We start from the raw sequence: 16,450 nt of genomic DNA on the forward strand, positions 1-16,450 counted from the left end.
AATAATAGTAACAAAATAAAAAAATATGAAACATTAAGTAATACTATTAATGAAAATAAGATAATAGAACGAACAGAGTATAACTTACTTACCGAAGACTTGAACAGTAATGACTTGTTTCATGCATTATTTATGATTTCAGAGTTTCTAAAGAACTTTATATCATTATACGCAAAATATTTGATATTTGTAATGTATTAAAATTAAATTATCAAACAAAAATACTGTTCTTTGTCTGTAAATGATGTTATTATCTAATCGAAAAAAAGGGTTTGACGAAGGCTTTTGCTATTAGTGCACGATGCTTTTATCTTTTTATATGTAGTTTACTCAAAATGCTGCACAGTAACGGATGTAACACGTTTTAAAAAAGGAATTATGTAGAGGTTGTCAAAACTAAGTATTAAGAAACGTACGTACGTATTGCCCTAAGAGGATGTTACAAAGTTAAATATTTAGAAGTTATTCCATATGATAAATATGTACTTAAAAAACCCCATAAGAATCAAACATCCTTATGTCTTTATAGTTAACATAAAAAAGATCTGTGAAAATCAACATCAAGATGTTAACATAAAAACAGAAACTTTCTTCTGAAATATCAATAACATTAAGTGTAAAGATTGTTTTCCAGTTGCACAAAATTATATTTCAAAGAAGATAAAACAAAAGTAGTAACTGTTAATCTCAATGTCACAAATGTTTTTACCTAAGAAATACCTATAAAACATTTAGATACTACTTCAAGTGATGTATACACGGCTGGTAAGAATAATTCATAATGTCGGATACTTCGGAGTAAGAAATATATATCTAACTCTTACACAGAACATTAAGAAATCAACACCAATAAGCGATAATTTTGGGAGAGACATAAATCATTCAAGTCTAACAGAATTAAGATAATTTAAAACATTGTAAATGTGTAATTAGGCCTAATCTCAGAGAAACGGGTAGAACAGATTTACAGACGTTAAGCTCAACCTGTGTGTAGAATTATATAGTTTTGTGTTAAACATTTTTACACTATATTTTCAAACTTTTTGTTCCCACAGAAAGAAAGCGCAGTTTTATAGGTTTTAGATGTATGTTAGGTTTATTTGTACAACCTTCAAAAGATAGTTCCGCATATCAAGTATGAGATAATCTTGTGAAAGTTTAAATGTTTAAACATGACAAAGTAATTATGTATCATAAACGCAAGCAATTTGTATAAAATAGTCACTACAAATATCAATAAGAATAATTTTGTAATATATAAGCTATTCCTAGTTAAGTAATATAACAAATATAAAACAGAGGAAAAGAATAGGTGAATTATCTACTTCGGTTTTACAGTCTGTGGTAACAGACCAAGGTTTGGTTTGTTTTGAATTTCGCGCAAAGCTACACGAGGACTATCTGCGCTAGCCGTCCTTAATTTCAGGTAGAAAAAACATGCTTAAGCTGTGTAATAACTACAAATTTCTCAAGTAACTAACTTTACAGAATTCGATTTTTTTTTGCCTGTAACATACATATCAAAATGCAGTTTCAGTCCAGTGAAGTAATTTTTAATTCTATCCATACAGAACTGTCTGTAGGTGGTGTGGACGGAGGTTTGCAGCATATGTACGAATAATAGGTTTTCTGAGAAGTTTCCTTTCTATATTGGCTGTAACTTACCAAGTTAAAGAACAAGAAATATGAAATGTTCATTAGTAGTCCTAATGTTTTTCGCTAGAATAGGTTTTTTCTGCATATTAAAAAAACATGAGTTAAATAATCAATGATTAATCAAACAATTTTTTAAGTTTCTTCGTAAAAGGACTTTTTTCCTCCAAAAATCAGAACGATGATAAATAGATCTAAATGTCGATTTGACACTCAGAATGACAAGTAATTGTATACAAACTATACTGTTGAAGTAAAATCTAGAAAACATTAAATATTTTTCGACTTCAAATTGATCTTTGTTACATAATGGGTGTTAAACTTGCATGTTTCTGATACTAGATAACACTAAGTTTAAATTTTGCCCATAAACTATTTTTAACGTACAATTCTTTACGCACCCGACATACATTAATGTTGTTAGAACGGTACCAAACAAAACTGATTTAAGAAACATGTGTCCCTTTCGTAGGGAATGTAGCTATGGGAAGTGTTTACCCTTAGAAAATGCGAGGTCATTTTTGAAAATGAGTATGTTATATTCCATATTGAATGGTTCTCTATCCTGTGAGGTTGGACAAGTTTAAGCTTGTGTGATATTGGAATCATTACTGACTACTCAGTGTTGGAGGTCTTCCGGAGATATGACGTCATTGTTAATATTGGCAAATCGAGTAACTTCACGTAGGTATATAGGATAATTTTGAAAGGGCTCTTTCCCCCGATTTTTTGGTCTTCAATAGAAAATGAATCAGGAAAGGTTCATTCGTGATGTTGGAGGAATTTATTTGAAACTCGTGGGTTTCAAAGCAATGTTTATTGGTGCGATCATGAAGACCCAAAACAGTAGCTCTTTAATTAAATAGTGATCAGTAAAACACAAAGAAAAACTAACTAATTACATTGTGAAGTCTACTACGTCACCGTTACAGCCAAAGGTTCTGAGTCGTTAGTAGTTCTGCTAGGATAAACAGAGGTCGTACCAAATTATGAGTATGTACAAAATATTTTACTTAGAACGTTAACTGTAAAACACACTCAAATGTCATGCATGAAATATAAGAAGAGGATGAAAATCAGGTCAAAAATAACCTTCGAAAAAAAGAGTTATTTTTGGTGAAAACCCTCCAAACAAGAGAGTGTTATATAATAATCCAAAAGAAAGTAATATTTATTATGACATCTTTCAGAGTACGAAATGTAAAAGTAATTATTGGAAGCCAACTTGCTCTCACGAAATACAGTTCCTGCTTTGATATACATTTACAGTCCTTAGCTGATGACAGAGAAAAAAGAAAGTACAGAAATTGACAAGTTGATAAGAAAAGTAAAACACTTGACACGTTAAGAACGTTGCCAAGAATTAGAAAAAAATAAGCACATGTTCAATGATTAATACTGTGTTGCCTAACCAGATATGAATTGACTTCTAGATACAAAATGAAAACCAAAAGAAAATTACTGGATATAAATAAATATGAGAAGCTGACAGAATATTAATAATTTTAAATATTTTTCTATAAATGGATATTCAGCTAATGATAATTTCCTTGTTTTGTGGTAATTTCAATTTAAATTAGAATGCAACTATTGTAACTGATTCATAAAAATAGTAAAGAAATCAGTAAATTATAAAAGTACATCAATATAAACACACAGATAAACGAACGCTCGACTACATGTTGTGGTACTTTCAAATAAGACAGCTCCCAGTCCTGGCGACTAGACAGTTCTGATATGACATACCTGTGTAGTAATTATTTGTTCTCTGGATACTGTCCTTGTGATAAGCGAAGACTGAACTCAAATGAAGAATTATAGTAAACAATCTTTATCTAAGACTAACACGGTTGAAATGTATACTTGACTAGTCATAAGGGACAGTTAACTTTACTGAAAAAGTTAGTACTAGCAAACAAGCGACTTACGGTTATATATTTGCTTTAAATACCACTAGAAATACTTGATGGACGCTATTTAAACTAGAATAATGCTGTAACTGAAAACTCCCAAAATATAAGATAAATTAACTACGAAATATATTTCTTAGTTTATTTTTTGTCTACTGATTAGGCTTACAAAATTCTGATATAGTTTGTAAATATTATTGATTATTCTCAGCACAAATTGCATAAATTGACAGATCTCTTAATAGTATTTCTGAACTTACTGAAATATTTACAGTATTTGGTCATTTAATTAAATATTTATGTTTTAATTTTCGTTATATGTTTCAAACGTTCGTGGGCGTACTTGAAGCTAGTATCATATGAAACACACTACGCTCATAAACGGCATCATACATATTTATATAAAAAAGTTTATTCCAAATGATACTGTCATATTTTGCAACTTTTCATATTCTTTACTCTTGTAAACCTACTCTCAAACTTTACTCACGTGTCTTTTTTATTCACTAACACTAAAATCATAGTAAAAAAGTAGTTTATGTTCAAGACCGCTTCTGTGTCTGTCTCACCCAAACGCAGTTTTGATCAAACAGTATGAATAATATGTTTTTAATGTGTTTCATGGTAACACGATTTCTACATTTCGTTATTTATTTCGAGTTTTGTAAACCTTTAGGTTTCTGAAAATATTTTTTTCGTTTAGTTATTCAGCATCTGAAGCAGCCTACTCGTCTAATTTGTTATCAGAAAAAGACGCAGTTTAATTTCAAATAAACTTTATTTAGTTAGTGTAGTTGTCATACGCCGATTACACATACTTGAGACTAAAGTCGACATGAGCGGGTTAGTTTCTAACACCTATATTTCTTTACCTAAGATAAAAACCAAATTAATTGTCAATATAAATGTTTTGTTTGACTTAACGTCAACCATTAGCTAAAATCATTTGCTATAATTTTCCTAAAAATATAGCTTAACAGTAATAATAAGCTGATGTTTGTTGAAGATTTACTCCTAAAGGAATTTGTTTTTGAATTTCGCGCAAAGTTATTTAAGGGCTATCTGCGCTAACCGTCCTAATTTAGCCGTGTAAGACTAGAGGGAAGGCAGCTAGTCATCACCATCCACCGCCAACTCTTGGGCTACTCTTTTACCAACGAAATATTGACTGTCACTTTATAATGCCCCAACGGCTGAAAGAGCGATCATGTTTAGTGCGACCGGGATTCGAACCCGCGACCCTCAGATTAAGAATCGAGCGCCTTAACACACTTGGCCATGCCGGGTCAATTACTCCTAGACGAATATGCTTCTTTTATAAAAGTCCATAAGATGTTTAGGTACATACACATACAAACATATAGATACGCTATTCATCATCCAAAAAACAAGGAGTAAAAAACCCCTTTGCCCTAAATGACCTTGTGATATAGTGAAATAATATAAAGATATGCTACATTGTTATGCCGTATTCAAATGCTTTCCCATATAAATGGCCCAGCGTAGCCAAGTGGTTAAGGCATTCGACTCATAACCCGAGGGTGGCGGGTTCAAATCTCAGTCACATCAAACATATTCGCCCTTTCAGCCGTGGGGACGTTATAACGTTACGGTCAATCCCACTACTAGTTTGTAAAACAGTAGCCCAAGAGTTGGCGGTGGGTGGTGATGACTAGCTGCCTTCCCTCTATTCTTACACTGCTAAATTAGGGACTGCTAGCGCAGATAGCCCTCGAGTAGCTTTGCGCGAAATTCCAAAACAAACAAACAAACAAACCAAAAACAGTGTTAACGGCGACAAAGAACAACTGACCATTGCGTCTAATCTAATCGTTGTAAATTTGAACTTGATGACCTATTGGCTCATCACGTTAAGTTTCTTATACCGCATTGTTTTCATTAATTTACCCTTTCAGTAAATTAGAAACGATATATGTACGTAAAAATACCCTAGGATACGTAAGAAATGCTTTCCGCATTTTCGGACATTTTTCTCAGGCATATTATCTGAAACTTGCATGTAGAACAGGCATTGTTGTTGAGCTATATGTGTCTCACCATGTGTTGTCGTTGAGTTGCATGTGTTCCACCAGATATTGTTGTTGAATTACATGTGCCCCACTAGTATCGTCGTTGAGTTACATGGTTCCAAGTAGGTATTATCGTTAAGTTATATATTTTCCATCAGGTATTATTGCTGAATTACAAATGTCTCAGCAATTATTATTGCTGGGTTAGATGTGTCTTAGCAGGTATTACTGTTGGGTTATGTGTGTTCCAGCAGGTACTGTTGTTGGGTACACGTGCCCCAGCCGGTATTATTGGTGGATTAAATGTTTCACGTTTGGGTTACATGTAGCTCAGCAAATATTACTGTTGGGCTACACATGTCCCAGGGGATAATATTACTGATTAATATGTGTCCCTGTAGGTACTGCTGTGGGGTTACGTGCCCCAGAAGATGTTATTGTTGAGTTACGTATTTCCCATAAAGTACTGTTGTTGGGTTACAAGTGTCCCAGAAGCTATTTATGGAAACGTAATATATATATACATTGTATGGTAAACGTAACGCAAGAACATCTCACAGTGTTCTATTTGCCACAATCCTGCATAGACGGCAGGTATAAATAACCCAATAGTTGATGAAAGATTAATAATCATATTATTTTAAATTATTTTAGTTTTGATCTATATATTTAACTCTTGACCAGAAGTTATCAATAAACATGGCAAATGGGAGAGGCTTGCTTGCGCCATAAGATATATTAGCATTTTGCAAAAAAAACCAAGGCTACCTTCCGCCGTCTCTAATTTTCGACTACTGACCAGAGAGAAGGCAGCAAGTCAACATCACCCTAACGTCCGCCATCGATGTTGATAGTGCATTATAATGCACTAACAACTCAAAATATGAGCGTGGAATATTTTTTGGTATCACACGGATTCGAAGGCGGTTTGCCAGTTCCGTAATTCATAGCTCCATCACAGAGCTAGCTCGCAACCTATAATATAACGTAACTTGAACGTAAAATAGTTGTCAGTACATGAAAAAGATCAGAAATCGAAAAACGCAAAATTATCAAGTTGTGATATTTAGGATTCGGTGAGTGGCAGGACAGTTTAACGCTTATATCAGTACAATGTTATGCAAAGAAGTAATATGTAAAAATCCATCCATTTGAATAAATAAAACATAATTCTCTTCGGATATTCAGATACACGTTAGAGAACACCTAATATAATCTATTTTACTTTGTACAGTACCTTTTTGTCTGACACGAATCAACAATTTTACTGAGTATGGCTTTATATTATACAACAACTTTTACATTTAACAAAAATGTTTTATATATTTAAAAAACTCTTTCAGCTTTATATCAATACTTCTTGATCGGGGATGGCTGCGGATCAGAAAGTCTAAGGTACGATATTCTATGGAACATACTAGATGTATGTTTTGAGTTGCGGAGGTGTTATAGCTTTAACACTCAATCCTTCTTTACGATTAGGAGTAGAAGCATCGGTGGCAGGTGCAGTTGACAGTTTGTATCCCTTTTGTCAGTGATTTCAAATCGGGGGTGGCTCTGTGTGAACCTTAGGGTCTGATAAGGCAGTTGAACTCATATGTCGTTTATTTAAAAACAACAAAAACTGAAAAAAGTAATTCCTTTTAATTAAATCAACCTGATTTTATGTGGTAAGTCACAGCATTTGTAGAGAGTTATGCAGTTCTCTTGGTAAGTCACAGCACTTGTAGAGAGTTATGCAGTTCTCTTATAATTTTCTAATCATTCACTTTCACTCATTGTAATTTGTTCCAAAGCTGTATAATGTTTTATGACATAGTTTTATATTACCATATTTTCCCCAACAGACACTAAATTGATAGCTTATGTTTTTGTTAGGATCGTGTTGCAACATCTTTATTGTGTCATTTTTATTGTTAATTTTATCATCAGTTTGATAAATGATGTAAACATTTCACACAAATCGAGTTTAATTGTGTCATATCTCTACCAATAACCACCAAACTGAAATGTATTTTTCTTGTATATTCCAACCATTATCGAGTTTATGTTTTTTATCAGCTAGACTTAGTTTTTTATTTCAGAATTTCATGAAAATCCACACATGAGCATAGCCATTCTTAATTTTGAAGTGATAGACTAGAGGGAAGACAGCTAGGCAACATCACCCATTATCAAATCTAGGGCTATTCTTTCTTGTCTGATTGAATAGTACGGTTTGACTACCATTTTTATATCGCACTCACATACCCAAAGTAAGGATCGTCTTTTTGGGGCAATGGGTTGCGATTCGTAAATCCTCATATATATATATCGTCTTTTCATACTAACACTGGTTCGCGTCGCCTCAAGATATGGTGGTTATGGCGTTCAACTCGCAATTTGAAAGCTACGGGTACGAATCTCCTCTAACGAACAAGCTCGCCCCTTTAGCCACATAGGGTTTTACAATAAAATACAGTCACTTTCACCATTCGTTGGTTAAAGAGTAGCCAAAGGAATGGCGGTGTGTGGTCTTGACTAGCTGCCTTCCTTCTAGTCTATCATTACTAAACTGGGACGGTCAATGTAGATAGCCGTCATGTAGCTTTACATGAGATTCACACATAGCACACCAATTTCGTTCTTTTTGCGAGAACGTCGTATAAAAGCAGATACTTTTTTTTCCACTGATGTAAAGATTTAGAATCGTGAGAGGATGTACATTTAACCTGAATAACCTTAGAAAGAATGATCTTTACACCCCGACTAGCTCCTGAATTCTTGACATATCTTCCCACGCTGCTTGTCTGTATTAACAGTTCCGTTTTGGTTGTTGTCATAGCAACAAAAATCTTGGAGTGTTCCGCGTGACAGCGTCAGAAGCATACTTATTGCTATATCGTGTGTACGTATGCGTGATGGGCATAGTCTCCTCAAAGTGATGGAACATGAAGTCTGTCCTGCACATCCTGTCGGCTTCTTTCTGCGCACATCCATATATGGCACAGACCGGCCTTCCTCTAGAGATATCTTAGTTGTCAAGCGGTTTTCTTAACTTCTCTTCATTGTTAGACTATAATTTTTTGTATTAGTAGTATGCCAAACAGTTAGTGTAGAATCACGGGTTTCTCGTGGGCACGTTTTGGTTTTAAACCTATTTTTTTCGTTTTGTAATTAATCAGACATTGTTAGGGCTGACAAAGCCATTTCGAGTACTGCTTTCATCATACGTGGTTTGAAATAAAGTAACTATCAGATTAAGATGTGAGACTTTTAAAAGATGACTCTTTTAAAGTAATCACACTTAGTGTAACACCCAATTTTACGCACAGAATATTCTGAAATGTGAAAAGTCACGATTTTGCACACATAATATTACAAGACACAGAATTAAAATGGTACAATTTGCTCTGTTGGAAATTCCAGGTGTTTGTGAACGTAGGACCTACAAGGTCTTACAGGTTTCATTTCTTTTCCCAAAACTTACATGTATGAAGTGAGATCTGAATGTATAGCTTCGAACAGATCAGGTTGCTCAAGCTTATACAGTATCATACTGAAACTAGTATTCAACTTTCTGAAGCCAGTTCTGGGAAAATTGCCGCTTGTAGTAAAACATGGTGAGAAATAAGATCTTTAAAATAAGTAATTTAAGAGAGCAGCGGAGGGGTTCGTGATTCTTATTCTCTGAGGTTAGTTTTTCAACGTCTTAATTGTTGGAGTTTGTATTGGTAGACGTAATAAAACAGTTGATAAGTGTGTAACACTTGTAGATAAAGAACATCAGAAATTAATGTTTCTCAGTCTAGGATATTTACTTCTCGTTATCTAGGGTTTTATATTTTGTTTTTAACAGACACTTTGACACTTACGAAAAGCTAATATGCAAACTTTAAGTATTATTTATTATTCAGTTTATCTTAAATAACTTTTCAAAATTTTATTTCTGTTCCTGTCTTATTAGCAGCAACTCTAAGCCTTCCTAGAACTGGCTGGCAATATAGAGTGTATGATAATGTAGGTTAATACAGTGTTGGCAACAGACAGTGTATGATATTGTAGCTGTGGTGCTTTACTGGCAAAAAACTGTATGATAGTGTAGAAGTGGTGCTTTACTGGCAAAAAAACTGTATGATAGTGTAGGTGTGGTACTTTACTGGTAGCAGCCAGTGAATGATGGTGTAGGTGTGATACTTTCTTGGTAGCAGACAGTGAATGATAGTGTGAGTGTGATACTATCTTAGCAGCAGACAGTGAATGATAATGCCGATGTGGTACTTTACCAGCTGCAGACAGTGAATGATAGTGTAGATGGAATACTTTACTGGTAGCAGCCAGTGAATGAGGGTGTAGGTGTGATAATTTCTTGGTAGCAGGCAGTGAATAATAGTGTGAGTGTGATACTTTACTGGCAGAAGACAGTGATTTACAGTGTAGGTGCGGAACTTTATTGGCAGCAGACAGTGAATAATAGTGTAGGTGTGATACTTTACTGGCTGAAGCAACCACACCTGCTCCTGCTCTAAATCTTGTAGCATATATTCCATAATCAATCACAGTTCGTATTCGTATGACAACCGTATGGTTTGAGGTTAACATCTGATAGACGATCTATATATCCCACCACTGTGCGAGTCTTACACCCGGCGATATTTCTCCCAGTCCGGCACACATTCTATAATAATTATTTATATTTAGAGTGTTATGAAGTATTTAATAACAGTGAAAATATGCAGTAAAGCAGTTTCTTAATGTGTAAACATGTATAGGCTGTCACTAAACGTTGTCAGTTCGCAGCCAGTAAAAAATCAGTGAAGCAAGCCAGTTTTACTGTCAATTTTTATAAAACTCATAAAGTGGGGGAAAATGTAGTTAAAAACAAAAAATAGTGGACTGTAAATGCACTATTTAGCCCACTACGTCATACATCCGGGTATTAAACCACACGGGCCTGCTTATATCCGTTAGTGAGACCAGTAGCTGCTTTTGTAACCGAATCCGTGTGACGAAAGATTTCACCACAAACTCTACAACGGCACAGATAAGAAAATATATTATTATGGTATTAAATACTATTGAAGAAATGAAACCTTGTCAGTAATACAGTTGCAATAAGTTGTTAATACTTCAGTAAGTAAATAGTTTCATAAAAGCGTTTAAGCAATATTATAAGAACTTATGAGTTCTTACGAGAATATGTCGTAATATGTCAATCGCATTGTGAGCTGCATCTAGTGCCGATAAGGCCTATCGTTAAATATCAGGCCGATTGGGATACAAATAGGCCCATCACCTATAATGTAGAATATTCTGAAAACTTACTTACTTAACCCAAACCCGTATTCTGAGAAACATAACCTGATCGAATTAAATGAAAGTTAACAAAGATCATGACTTGAGTTTTCAACGACATCTACATCTTATGCACACATTAGATAGACGATTAAGTCAGGTATAGCCACCCCAGGTTTTGAATTACTGGAAAGAGAGACGTTTAAATAGCTGGCAGGCCCTTTCAATACCAAAGCTTTGTCCGACTCTTTCAATTTAGTAACAGAACTGACTGCCGCAAATTTATAGCAAATTCATGTCTGAAGATGCTCGACATGTTCAGCGGCATCACAGTTCGAACCCTAGAGCTTTCGCTTTACCACCAGTTAACCTTAGTGTATGTACCAACAGTGAGATGACAACTAACTGAACTGGTTTTTGGCCACCCAGATATAAAACCTCTTGCTGGTTGCTAAAACCCGTAAATTTTGAAATACGTTTAGCAACATGATAAATAAATTTACTGTAATTATTATTACTATTTTAGTGTTCTTTACACGGTTAATATTCATGCATGTGAATACATTCATAGAGATAAATAATTATACTGTGAGCGCAAATTTTCCCATTGTTTTGTCTCTTTCTGAGCTCTCCTTCAAAAGTCTGAGCGGCTTATAACGCTAAAAACAGTGTTTCAATAACAGATAGACCGTTATATATAACAGTTCGGCGTTTTCCGACAAAAAACAAACATTCACTTTATAGTACAGTGGGTGTTTTTGTTTTCTTATTCACAAGATCATCTGCAGCTACGTATATTATTGAAGCTTATGGATTTCCTGTCTTGTGTTCCGTTACCTTTATTAATATTAGAATATCAAGAAAAAACTGTTTGTGTTTTTTATAGCAAAGCCACGTGGATTAACTGCTGAATCCACCGAGGGGAATCGAACTACTGATTTTAGCGTTTTCGTATCAAGAAGAGATACGGAGACTACATTTTTCTCAATACACTATTAGCAGGCTCAACTTTTCCGGAGGCTACGCCACACTGCGTCATTGTAAGTAGACCTGTAAATTTTTTGTATAGTTATAGTTTCTTTTAGCAGAAAGTTCCGTAACAGGCTACATGCGCTTCGACTATCACAGGGAATCGAATCTCAGAACTTAGCGTTGAAGTTCATGTAGAGAAAAACACAACTAAAATGCTCGGTTTCGTCTTTTATGCCCTGCAAGGGTAGGTGATTAAGGCACTCGACTCGTAATGTGAGAGTCGTGGGCTCCAATCCCCGTCACACCAAACATGCTCGTTCTTTCAGCCGTGGATGCATTATAATGTTACGGCCAATTCGTTGGTAAAAGAGTAGTTCAAGAGTTGGTGGTGGGTAATGATGACTAGATGCCTTCCCTCTAGTGTTATATTGCTAAATTAGGGACAACTATTGCAGATAGCCCTTGTTTAGCTTTGCGCGAAATTCAATAAACCAAACCAATCCGTCTTTCGCCATTTAACTTTCGCTTCTATGTTCCTTATAGTCGCTATTTTGACTATTTTGAAAACTTTTCGCAGAAGAAACGACTCAACGTCTACACAAACTAGATAGAAAAAAAGCTCTCCTGTCAGATAATTGGTGTTAAAACATTTCGCGGCCGTAGACGTTCCTGCATTTAACTTTATAATCCAGAATGAAGTTAATATGGAACCATCCGAAATTATATATGAGCACAAGAGTTCGGAGAAAAATTAAACAACAGTAACTGGAGATAAACTAAACTAATATCACAGTTTATATTCTCTTTTCGCTCATGTACCAATAGCCAGGAGACATGTTATACATGTAAGTATACCATATATACTCAGTAAATAAACAAATACCCTGTGTATTCACAGGATATTTTCAATTAAATTTTGCAGTTCTATGTTTTCATACCAGTGCTTTTTTCAGATCGTTGTTGTATGCAATTAAGTACAAAGCTACACAATGGATTATCTGTGCTCTGCCCACCATAGGTATCGAAACCCGGTTTCTAGCATTGTAAGTCCCGAAGACCTACCGTTTTGCTACTGGGAGACACGTTTTCCAAAATTTCTCAAGTTATTAATCTTGCTTTCAATAGCCATATATTTATATGTAAAATTATATATGTAAGACAATAGTTTGAAGAATTTGTATTAGTCGATAACAAATGTGTATCTTCGTTGAATTTTAATAATAACACTATGTAACAAAATTTTTACTTTTTCTTGTTCCTGGACAGAAAGTGTTATTTCCCAATTGCATATTCGTAAAGTAAATGGAAAAGACCTATATTTCTCTTCAAACTTTGCTTTTGTGGCCTGGGTAATGAAATTTTCAAATTTACCCATTTTCCAGAACATTCCAAGAAGTTTCAGTGCTGACTAGCTAATAGAGAATTTTCAAGAACTTTCTAGAATGTTGTAGAACTTACGAGAATTTTCTAGAACTTTCCATAGTATTATATATATACAGGGGCTCACCACTCACCACTTCAGTTTAGTTTTAGCTGTTTAAGTGAGCATGGGCCTGGCATGGCCTAGCGCGTTAAGGCGTGCGCTTCGTAATCTGAGGGTCGCGGGTTCGCGCCCGAGTCGCGCCAAACATGCTCGCCCTCCCAGCCGTGGGGGCGTTATAATGTGACGGTCAATCCCACTATTCGTTGGTAAAAGAGTAGCCCAAGAGTTGGCGGTGGGTGGTGATGACTAGCTGCCTTCCCTCTAGTCTTACACTGCTAAATTAGGGACGGCTAGCACAGATAGCCCTCGAGTAGCTTTGTGCGAAATTCCAAAAACCAAACCAAACCTAAGTGAGCACATAGATCTATCTCATTTTAAAAATCAGAGATGGCATCAAGAAGCTCCAAGCATTCTCCATATGCATTTTATTATGTATGCGGCCAATTTATCAAGACAAGAGTGAAAAAGTACTCTGTGAAAGCATCTGCTAAAATGTATGAAGCCTACAAGACATATTTCAGCTTGCCTGTCGGGGATCAAGACAAACCCTGGGCACCTCATTTTACCTGCGAGCACTGCGAAAAAACTCTAGAAGGTAAGACGGACAATTTTTGCCTGCTCAAATAGTAAGATTTTATATTATACACATTTTAGACCTTTTAAAAATTAAATATATTTTAATTTATTTTTTAATTTCCAATAGTATAGATAAAATATAACATATAAAATATTTTGTATGAACCTCTTACACATTAGTTGTGGATGAAATAAATTTATTCTTCATAATAATTTTATTTTGCTCTTTTGCAGGATGGTACAGAGGGGAAAAGAGAGCCATGAAGTTCGTTATTCCAACAATTTGGCGTGAATCCACTGACCACTCAAGCAATTTCTACTTCTGCATGGTGGACCATTCCACACGTCGGGCTGGCAAAAATGCATCTGCTCTCATGTATCCGGACCTTCCATTATCCATCGCCCCAGTGTCACACTACCCTGAGCTCCCTGTACCCACTCCGTCAGAGAGAAAGCAGCCATCCTCAGAAGAGAGCAGCAAATCAGAAGAGGAGGTAGACGTTTAAGATCCAGATTACAATTTCAGAGGTGCAGCTGGTGAGAAAAACCCCTACTACCCCAACCAAAGAGATCTAAATGACTTGATCAGAGATCTTGCTCTAACAGGGTCGAATGCCGAGACTATATTTGTGGGCTTATGCATGAAAGTTATTTACATTACAGTCGCAATTCTCGAAAAGCTACTCACTTCTAAACACTTTTGTTTATTTTTGTATAACTTTAGTATAAATACATGTAAATATTAATTCATATGTGTCAATTTGCCCGTTTTTACATATAAAATAGGCTAATTTCTAAATTTCATTATCCAGGTCACAAAAGCAAAGTTTGAAGGTAATAATGGCCATTTTTTGTACTTTTACAACATAAGCAATTAAGAAATAACACATACTATCCAGGAACAAAATTTATGTTACATAGTGTAGTATACCCATTGTCGTAGTGGATGTATTTTTACAATGTAGTTGATATATTACAGAATCCTTGGAGTCGGCAGTTGTCAGTAATCCTGGGTTATCTATCAAAAACAATCACTTTAACTATCTTCCAAATATTTTCACACACAGAAACTGGAGTTTTTTTAGGAAGAAATATTTAGTCCGTAAATGTTTCACTCAGTGCTAATACTTACGGTTAGTCAACGATTTTTGTTTTACTGTTTCTTTGCACTTGTATAGAATAATATAAACATACATTGGGGTAACAGAAACATTTTTATTCTGAGGTTCTAAACAAAAACGAAGGCAATATTAAATTATCTGTATTTTAATACTAAGAAAATTAACCGAGTTTTGAATTCTACTGTTGATGACGATGACGTTTTCCACGCACAGCAAAATATACTTAGGTCGCAAAAAACAAAAAAAAATTAGTTTCAGAATAAGTTTATAGTAGTTAGTCTTCTTAAGCTAAACATTTGATAACAACGATACCAAAATGTCAGCAAATTGTAGATTGTTTACAAAAATTTTAAAACTATGTTCAAAATCAGAGTGTCCAATTTAATTATTTAGAAACCGATGTAGGATGATCCCAAACTACTTTGCTTTATATATGAGTGTTCACGATATTTGAAAAATATAAACTATTTATTATTCGACTAATAGCTCATTTGTATAAAAATAGATGTGTATAAAAAAGCAGACAAAAAGTATTAATGACTTAAGAAAAGGTTTTTGGTGAGGAAGTATTTCTTAAATATAATGACTTAAGAAAAGGTTTTTGGTGAGGAAGTATTTCATAAATATAATGACTTAAGAAAAGGTTTTTGGTGAGGAAGTATTTCTTAAATATAATCTCTTAAAGACATTATGTCTCAAAATTGGTTTTTATAGTCAGGCCTCAAAGAACGTAACGTTTTTAATGCTATGTGTAATAAACATTGTGATACTATTATTTTATCGTAATTTGCTGTTGCTAAGCGTAAAGCTCTACAAAGTTGTCGATACTCGTGGTGGGCAGTGTGTTTTTCTTATAGCAAAGCCACATAGGGCTATCCTGTCAGCCCATCGAGGGTAATCGAACCCTTGATTTTAGCGTTGTAAATCCGGAGACTTACCGCTGTACTATAGGGGGACACCCCCATGGTGGGGCAAGCATGGGTATTGAAACCGTGTTCTTAGCGTTATAAACTATCAGCCACTGAGCTACTCTGAGCCACTGGCAGAGGATTTTATTTTAGTGAATCTATATGATAACGTAGTCAAGTTTACATACCTGTTATAATATTTAATAAGGGAATTCGTTTGTTTTTGTTTTCAGCAAATAAGCCAAAATTTATACCTATTGAAAAAGTCACTAACGAAATGTTTCTTCTACACTGAGGCCCGGCATGGCCAGGTGGGTTAAGGCGTTCGACTCATAATCTGAGGGTCGCGGGTTCTAATCCCGGTCGTACCAAACATGCTCGCGCTTTAAGCCGTGGGGACGTTATAATGTGACGGTCATTCCCACTATTCGTTGATAAAAGAATAGCCCAAGAGTTGGCGATGGGTGGTGATGACTAACTGCCTTCTCTCTTGTCATAAACTGCTAAATTAGGAACGGCTAGC

The 16,450-nt window shown here is 35.0% G+C and overlaps 1 long non-coding RNA gene across 2 annotated transcripts in view; it reads right to left on the bottom strand.

The window, feature by feature from the left end:
- LOC143233907 (uncharacterized) overlaps positions 1–16,450 on the bottom strand; it is a 52,647-nt gene that overhangs the window by 5,787 nt on the left and 30,410 nt on the right. The gene's annotated exons all lie outside the window — the stretch shown is intronic.

This window comes from Tachypleus tridentatus, chromosome 12, assembly GCF_004210375.1.
Source record: "Tachypleus tridentatus isolate NWPU-2018 chromosome 12, ASM421037v1, whole genome shotgun sequence".
Taxonomy (NCBI): Eukaryota; Metazoa; Arthropoda; class Merostomata; order Xiphosura; family Limulidae; genus Tachypleus; species Tachypleus tridentatus.